Raw genomic sequence first — 9,187 nt, 5'->3', positions numbered from 1 at the left:
GGGGCTGGATTACACCCCAATCCACTGGCAGGGCCGGTGGTCCAGCGGCAGCACAGAGGGCAGGGGGACACCGAGGGTGCCGTGTCGCTTCCACTCCCGCTTCGTCCCCGGAGGGTGCTGGGCCGGTTTCCTGGCGCTGCCCGAGGGAGCGCGGCCGTCTGGCCGCCGGGCGAGCTGCTGCCCATGTGGCTGCTGCCCTCTTTTGTCAGGAGCCCGGGGCCTGGGGCAGGGCCCCAGGGAGGGTCTGGCACAAGTTCACTCCCACGTCCGCCCTGGCCTGGGACAGAGAGGGGACAGAAAGGACCGTGGCAAAGTGTCCTCACGCGCATCTGTGTGCACACGTGTGCCACTCTCACACACGGCGCCGACCGTCTGGGGAGGCGTGCAGACGGGCACATGAATTCGGCGCCACCCGAAGAGCACGGCCCAGAGAAGTTGGAAGACGAGGTCTCCGAGGGCGAGAGCCAAGAAAACCTGTGCAAAGGGGAGGGAAAAACAGGGGCGGACGGGGCGAGGAGGCGGTCAGACAAATGAGGACGAGAGACGGGCAGGAAGGATGGGGCAGCCCTGCGCCGGACCCGCGTCTGCACCGCCCCGTACGCCAGGCGGGACGCACCGCGAGGCTCCCCCTGTGCTGCGCCCCCTTCTCCTGGCGCGTTCTCTTGTTTGTTTGCAACACGTTGACGTCACGCACTCGCCAAGAGCTCAGGGGCCAAAGCCGCCTCACACTCAAGAGTGGGAAGAACAAAGCTGTTGAGGGAAAGTTTGCTTTTTCTGAAATGGGTGCACCACAAGGGCTCGAGCCGGCCGGCATTCTGCAGGAACACGCCCTGCCGTTATCTGACCCTCGCCCTCGCCTCTGCCCAGGGAGACCTCTGACTTGGAGCCGTCCTGCCCCTCTGTCCCCCAGGGGCCCCCACCTGGAGCACATCAGCCTTGGCCACTGCCTACGCGGGCCTGTCTGATCCACCACCTCGCAGGGGGGTTTGCACAGCGTGCCGGCCACGCTGGACAGAGAGAAATGTCATGAAGCCACCCGCTCCGTGTGGGGAAAATGCACCCCTCCCAAGAGGCGGAGACAGAGTTCATAGCAAACACTCATTGCCATGCTTCTTCAGGAAAAAAATAAAAGCAAATAAAAGTGTCTGGTCACGGAGCCTCGACAGTTGAAGGAGGGAAGGAAATGGCAGCAACCCCCCTCCTCCAGGTCCTTGCATTTCTCATCTGGTGCCCACGCCACAGCTGTGACATCACAACACGAAGTGCCAGATGCTGGTAATGAGCTCCTCTAGGAAGGCCTTTTAGCGTCCACCCTCGCGCCTGTGATGTGAGGAGGCCACGTGCATCCCTGGGCGTCTGATGACTCACCCGGAAGAAAGACTGGTCAGGGGCAGTGAGCTTTGCTGGGTAAATTCTTTGGAAATTGTTTATTTATATACTTGTGTGTATGTGTGTGTGCATGTCTATGTATGTGTATGTGTATGTATGTATCTGTGTGTTTGTGTGTGTTGTATGTCTGCGTGTATGCACATACATGTATCTGTGTGTTGTATGGCGGTGTGTGTGTGCACACATGTATCTCTCTGTTGTGTGCATGTGCATACACGTGTGTTGTGTGCATGCATGTATCTGTGTGTTGTGTGTACGTGCATACACGTGTGTTGTGTGTCTGTGTGTGTGTGTGTAACATTTACATAGTTCTCTCGGGCCGTTTGCTCACTCTGACCCCTCACCTCCTGGCTGAGGACAGAGAAGTCACAGGAGCCGCAGGAACCAGGCTCAGCCGGAACGGCCCTGACACGGCCTCGAATCCTCACAAACAGGCTCAGATCTGAAGCGTTTACCCCAGTCAGGGAGGAGCTGGAAATCCTGCAGGAAGAGGACCGTTTGCTTTTCAAGACTCCTAGTCCAGAGGGGCTGAAAAAGAGAAAAGCAGGAAAATCCCCTTTTAGTGGCGTCTTGAGTTGCTGGGTCTGTGCCGCAGACACGGGAACTAGGGCCGCTGCGTTCTCACAGTCGCCACGCCGCTCACCCGCGGGAATAGTTTTCTGCACTTTCACATCGTGCCACGTCAGCGCTCTCACAGCGGGGAAGGGTTTGAAACTAGACACAGAAGAAGTTCCACTTGACCTTGCTCATTGCCCAGCGAGTTCTGGTCAGGAGCTGAATACCTGGCTGCGGCTCCTTAGAAACGTGGGCCCTGCTCGCGCTTCTGCCAGTCTGTTCTGGAAGCTCTCGGAGGCCGAGGGCAGCAGCGGCAAAGCCGTGCAGGGCTGCTCGTTGCCGTGGCGAGAGGTGAGATGTGCCGGCACCTGCCCCCTTCTCTGGGCAGCGGGGGGACAGAGGGGGAGGCCCCTCACGGGCTCCGGTGGCTAAAGCACCCAGGGCACAGGAGCCAGCAGGGAGGCACGTGATCTTGGGCGTGAGTGGCATCTGACGCGAAGTCACCCCACACGAGGACGTAACTTGAGCCCTGTAGCTGGTGGTCCCTGGCGGCGGCAGGAACAATGGCTGGGGGTGTGCGGAGTCCCCCGGCTTCGTGCTGGGCACCGTGCGAGCGTGTGCACGGGTGTGCCTCTGCGGATTCTGGAAAGCAAGGCGCTCCCGGTGCCAAGATCCTATCTCAGCTCCAGACGGGACCCTGCACCTGCCGCGTGGGCTTCGGGGCCGCCGGGGGTGGACGGGAGGCTTTGCGCACAGATGAAGCACTTCTGAAAAGCCAACTCACTAAATCGGCTTCTGCGGGGCTAATTGATGTCCCGCACAGGCTTCCGCAGACTGGCCTCAGGCAAGTCCTCCTCAAAATTGAAATCCTAGTGCAGGGCCGAGGCAGGCCTGCCTGGGGTCCCCACTGTTGATCGGCCTGCAAATCAGCCGAGGAGTCAAAAAACTCTTTTATCAGCAGTAAGATGGTGCGCGTCAGAGATGAACTGCACACGCAGTTCGCAGACACGTTTTCCCAGCGGAGCCTTGAGTTCTGAGTGACGTTGTGAGTGTTTCTGAGGAGCAGAGACGCGAACGCCCGGCCGGCCATCACACAGCTGAGCTGGGGGAGTGGGGATGTTTGCAAACCCCCAGGGCAGTGGGAGCGTGGCATCTGGACGTGCGGGACGAAGTGTGTGGACAGCCTCTTTGCGGAAGCCACGGCTCCTCCCCAGTCTGAGGCTGGCAGCGCCCTGACCTCACAGGAGAGCAGAGGGGGAGGGCATGTGTGTCCGAGTCCTGGGATCCCAGGACCCATCCACGCTGCTGGCCGCCGAGACCACAGAGCCTTCCCCGAGGCAAGTCCAGCCCTGCGTGTCTGGCAGCAGAAACCGCCACCAAGAGCACAGTTTTCAGGGGAGAATACTTATGACTGTTGGTGTAAATCCTTTTCATTTTTTCCTGCAGCTACGAGACCCCCTGAGTAATTCTGACGCCGGCCTCTTCCCTTCGGGGGGACGCGGAACCAGCCTGTGGAGCTCGGCCCGGGTCTCTCCTGACCTCGGCCTGCCACCGCGTCTGGGGACGCGTCTGTAACCAGAGCGGCTGTTCACTGTTGGCTCCAGTGGGGCTCAGACCTGGCCCTACAACCCTACAGACGCCCATCCCCCAGCGAGTCGCCCCAGTTCGCACGCCCACTCTCACCGCCGAAGTGTTGCGTCGATTGGGTGGGTTCAAGAAAGCCCTGCAGGAGAGATGGAGACGGGCCCCACCCTGAGGACAGGGCCGAGGGGCCATGAGAGCTGAGATGGGTGGTGAATCAGCACAAGGGCACAGAGTTCACTGGCGATGGTCTTTAAATCAAAGTCCTAATATTCAAGGAGTTAACGTGAGATGAGGGAGGTCAAAGCGACAGACGGATGGCGCGTCAGGTCCACGTCACACGCCGCTTCATTGTGGGTCAGAAACCCACGTTTATGTGTGATTAGGTCTAGAGACCTGTGAGTGCTTCACAGCTCCACGCCTTTGCTGCCTGGCTGAGCTTTCCCACAGCCAGAGCCTGAGATGAATCAGGAAGAAAGAATATTCCTGTACCTGGCCAGGGGCTTTGCAGCCCCACACACATCAGGGGTCAGAAACCAGATGCTGTGGGAAGACACAGACCTGCTGCACCAACTACCTGATTCTGACATGCTGAGCAAACCGCGGGTCCCAGGATCTGGTGGACCCAGGGCTGCCCGGTCGTCTGAACCCAGGACACCAGCCGTGGGCCCTCGTCCCCGCTCACCCAGAGATGCGACGGTCAGGAGTGGGCCAGCGGGGCCTCCTGGCTCAGCCCATCCACCAGAGGCTCTCGGGCTCCACTCTGAGGTGCCCGGGTTCCAGGGCAGAGCTCCTTCCTGGAGGAGAGGTTTGATGTGAAGCAGCGAACGCTGCAACTCAGGCCAAGCTCATCTGCGCCGGCCCCTCTGCCTGCCTCTCTCCCCTGCTCACCTTTGCTCGTCTGTTTTCTCTCCATGTCGACCGAGGCCAAACGTCTGGCCACGAACCCTCCATCCAGCATGTCCCCAGGCACTCGGACCCCCCTGGCCAGCGCACCTGGTGAGTGGACGCCCCACCTCTCCTCCACAGCTGCTTCCCGCTGGGCTGCTCCCTCACAGGGACCCCGCGGCACCAGCCCCAGAGCCAGCGCCCTGCTCTCAGCCGGAGGAGTGGGGTCTGGCTGGGGCTCTTCCTGAGCCGATGGCCACCCACATGGCCTCCCGGCCCCTGTGGTGAAGGCTGGTTCTGGGGACTCTGAGGATCGCGCAGGTGACTCTGTCTGCTTGGAATCACTTCCCTCTGGAGGCCTCTTAATTTCTAGACGCTGAAACACCCAGATGTGCGTGTAGGGTTTGGAAAGGGAGCGTGCAGACCGAGGAAGTGCTGAGGCCAGATGAGCTCAGCAGTTTTGCTTGACACCCTGGATGGCGGCGTCCTTGCCTCTGGAGGGGGAGGCTGGCTGAACTCGTGAGGACGCACAGATGCTGAGATCGCCCTGGGACCGAGGTCGGGCGGGGGGGGCCCCATCTCAGCAGAAAGGCAGGTGGAGCCAGGGGCACGCCCTGCCCAGCAAGGCCGTGTCAAGGCTGGAGTCCGTGCTGGAGCCATCTGGTCAACCCCTGGTTGCCTCTACCGGCCAAGAGTAAGCCCAGGCGTGACAGACTGGTGAGCTCACGGGAGAGGCTTTCTTTAGATCCTCACGTGAAGGAAGCACCGAAAGGTGTTATTAAGCCACGGTCACAAAAAAACATGTCTGAGAAGAAAAACGCCAGGTCAGCTGCCGGCCCTTCAGCCCAAGGAGTCGCACCGCACCGAGGACTGGTCCCGGCTTCCGAGATGTCACCGGCGGCTGGAGGCGCCCGTGGTCTGTGCTGCTGTCCCTAATATATAGGCGTAGTCTCCGTCCTACACAGTAATTGCGTCATCTAGCCAGCCGATTTACTACTTCTTTAGGGTTCTGACCCAGATGTACATATCTGACTCCCTAATGTACGAGTCAGCTCTTGTGTTCAACCACCTCTTGGAGTCGCTTCAACCCAAATGTCCTGACTGTCTCCCCACCCAGGACTGTCGGCACCTCCGAGGGGCCTCCTTTGCGGGACCCTCTGGGCACCGTGGGGGGCAGCCACACGGGAGATGCAGGTTTCAGGTGAACACGAGAACCCCTGGTTTCGTTCAAAACACCATCTGTGGGTTTAGTGTTAGATCCCAGCCCCCAGATAATGGTATTTCGTGCAAGGGAGGCACCATGTTCAACAGTCAGACGTCTGGAGAGCGACAGGCCGGCTGGGGTGCTCGCTACTGCTTCCTCTCTGAGCCTCAGTTTCCCGACAGGCAAGGGACCCATCTTCCAGGGCTGCACCGAGATGAACTTGGGGCCGTTCGCAGTGCAGTGCAGGAAGGTACCCCAGGGGTCGTGTCAGGCTCCAGAAGCACTGCCAAGTTTATGAATTAAAGTCCTTTATTTCATCAGCCGCTTTGGGTTTTCTGTGCATTTTCTTTTGTCACAAGGAGCATCGTTTTCCCTCGTTTTTACTGTGTCCTGCTGAAATAGCAGCTTTACAAAAACACTTGTGTCACAGCAACATGCACTGTAGAAACAGAACGAGAAAGACAGACGGCTCTTTGCAGAGTAGTTTTCTCTTCATAGTAAGTGAACTCCAAGGTGACTTAAAAAATAGGCCCCTTCCAACTAACAGCAAACGTATAATGTATTTACTTCAAACACAGGAGGTAATCTTATACACAAGAGCCACTAGAATTGATCAAGTTTTTGAGTGCAGGAAGCTTATTGTTCATTAGATTATTCATAAATAAAGTTGGCTTTTTGGTTTAAAAAAAAAAAAATGACCAAGTCATGAATGCAAAAAAAAAACCTGCATTTTAACCCCAGACTCGCTTTCCCCGAGCTCGGTGGGCTCAGCTCCTGCACCTCGCCCCCAAGGTCCACGCCGTCGTCTGCTGTGACGGTCACAGCCCTTTCCTCGGCTTCCACCTCTGTCGGCTGGATCATTTGTCTCCGTGTTGCGTTTTCCCTTCATTGTTCTGCTACTTCCAACTGGGGTTTAAAGATTACATGACTGGCTGCAAAGATCCTTAGCACCAAACATAAAAATTTCAGTGAAATTAGTTGAATTCTCCACTAAATTTTGTTCATCCAGACTAGATATTATTGTTATTAAACCTTTGCTTTCAATGTACTCTGATAGAAAATTTAAAACTCTGTAAAAGATGTCAGATGATGGTTTATTTGACGAGATGGCGACTCCATTAAAGTATTTAATCAGTTAATAAAACATTCAAGAAAAAACTGTGGCCAAAGAAAAAGTATATTTTGAAGAAAACGTAAGAAGATTCCACCAAAAGTAAAAGAAGCTTCAGAACCCACTAGATTTTTGTTGTGGTCTTTTCCTTATATATTTTCTTTCCTTTTCTTTTTAAACACTGCCAATTAGATGGATTTAAAATTCAACAAAGGTATTTTTTTATTCAAAAGAGACCATCTTAGTTTGAAGAGGAGCGGATTTAAAGCAGAAATTCCTCCCTGCTGTGCCTGATCAGCTATTGATTAGGGGAGGGTTGCTGACCTAAACCATCAATGCCAGATAACAGGCCTGCAGCCTGACGGACTGAACGGAGCACATTTGTTGTAGGAAAAGTAAAGCCGACCTTTTGTGGAGAACCAAAGGCTCTGGTCTCTCTCAAGGAAAAGAAATGTTAATTGAAAAATTCCTTAAATAGGTGAAGGCTCTGAAGCTGCTTTACAGAAAGGTGTGAAATCACAATCAGAGGTCAGGAAAGAAAGGACCCAGCCGTTCAAGTGGGAGTTTGCTCTCTGATGCTGCTGATTAATTTCCCATTCACGGCGGCCTGGGCGGGTGGAAAGGACTCCTTTCAGCAATGGGGCCGATGACAGCTGGATCTCCGTGCTCGGGGGGGTCTGGATTAATTGGCCCCTTGACGGGGAAAGTAAAACAAAGAAACTTCCTATTGGATGCTGAGAACTAAACCTGACGATTTACATAAATAATTAATGCATGGCCGTCTTCTCTTCTGTCAGTTAAGGACCTTAGACAAACAATCACGTTGCCACCGTTAAAGGTTCTCAGGGATCCTTATGCGGAAAAGCGACTCTGAGCCCATCAGGGCATCTACACATAACCCACTGTATCCTACAAGAGGAGTATCGAGTGTAGACAGGAAGCCAAGAGTGACTGACAAGCCAGGAAACCTGGGGGCACAGGAGTGGCCAGCGGACAGAGGCTCTTCCCCAGAGCCCGGATCCTCCGCTCCTGCCGTCCACACAGGCCGGGGCTCGGTGCCCCTCCTGCCCTTCCTGCCCTTCCTCTGACCCTCACACTGTCCACACCACGAGCCAGACTTGATGGAAAGAAAACACATCCATTCCTTCTGCCTCAGCCACAAAGCCACCCAAGAAAGTGGCCGATGAGGCCCCAAGCTGGGCCTTGGCACTGGCGGTTGGGACCGTCCCAGCTCCCACGTTCACGGGGAGACACGGGCAGGCTCGGCAGGGCATCAGGAAGCAGGAGCAGGTCGGGTTCCCTGAAGATGACAGGGCTCCCGGCGGGCAACGCGGGACCCGGGGCAGCAGGAGAAGCTGGGCAGCTCCCATCTGCCGTCGAGAGCTGTGGACCCCCCCAAAGTGTGCCCATAACCACTTCCCACTACTCGGCACCCTGCACGGAAACCAGCCTGACAGACCGAAGACGGAGCAAAGATTCAGGTTCTGGCCATCAAATCCCAATGGCCAAAATGCACCCGCCGAGCACCACCAGCTTTGCAGGTGCATCCAGAGCCTCGCTGCGGGGCCCGGAGGCCTACCCGCCCACCCCCGTCAAGTAGAGACGTCCTCGTAACATGGAGCGTCTGTTCTGCTAAAATTAGATGAAGAGTACATTTGGGAGTTTAAATAATTCAACTAATTGATTAATTTAATTGAATAATTTAAATCTTTCACTTCTCACTAACTAGGAAAGATGGCTGAAACCAGTGTGTGTTCTGCCCTCTCCCCCAACCTCCAGACTTCAGTCAGTGACATGCAGGTGACACGCAGGTGCCTGAACCGAGTTCGGCCCAATGAGACGCAGCGGTGAGAAGGAAACAATACCTGGGCTCGGTCAGGTGTGGGAACGGCGGCTGACAGCAGAGCCCGTCTAAGGCGGAAAGGGCCATGGTGGCCCCGTGGTCCTTGCTGGAGAGCGGGCTCTGCAGCCCTGTGCGCAGGTCATCAGGAGCCGGGTGCTGGAGGACAGGCACCCCTGCCTTGTCTCTGAAAGAACCGCAGGCGAGGTCTCGTCCGCTTCGACGGGGCGGGAGAACACACAGGGGAGCTTATGTGGGGCCCGTTGCACGTTCTCAGGCACAGGAGGCGCCCAGCGCAGCGGCTCAGCCTTGGGGCCTGGCCCAGGCGAGTTCATGCCACACCGTGTTTGCTGGGTCTTAGGTTCCGTCCATCCGGGGAACGCGATCGTCTTACCCACGGGACTGCTCAGACCCACCCCCAGGGACAGGCAGCCCCGGGCCTCCCTCCTAAGGGGCAGGCACTGCCAGGAATCGGCCTCGTGTCCTGCGAGAAACAGCTAAGGGGTGGGGGGGTGGCCTCCGGCTGAAGACGGGAATTCAGAGCTGCTCGAACAGCACACCTGGCCCTGGAGGGGAAATTGCCCTGAAGGCTGCTCTGGACTCTTGGTTGGTCGGCTCC

General features: G+C 56.6%; 1 long non-coding RNA gene across 4 annotated transcripts in view; it reads right to left on the bottom strand.

The window, feature by feature from the left end:
* LOC309634757 overlaps positions 1–8,983 on the bottom strand; it is a 40,938-nt gene extending 31,955 nt beyond the window's left edge. For all 4 annotated transcript variants that reach the window (XR_014248413.1, XR_014248414.1, XR_014248415.1 and 1 more), the window contains exon 1: positions 8,594–8,983. This is a non-coding gene — a long non-coding RNA (uncharacterized lncRNA). The remainder of the gene's footprint in view (positions 1–8,593) is intronic.
* Positions 8,984–9,187: the final 204 nt, after the last annotated feature.

This window comes from Balaenoptera borealis, assembly GCF_965194805.1.
Source record: "Balaenoptera borealis genome assembly, chromosome: 9".
Classification (NCBI taxonomy): Eukaryota; Metazoa; Chordata; class Mammalia; order Artiodactyla; family Balaenopteridae; genus Balaenoptera; species Balaenoptera borealis.
The sequence above is the reverse complement of the archived record's forward strand: the minus strand, read 5'-3'. Positions and strand labels throughout refer to the sequence as shown.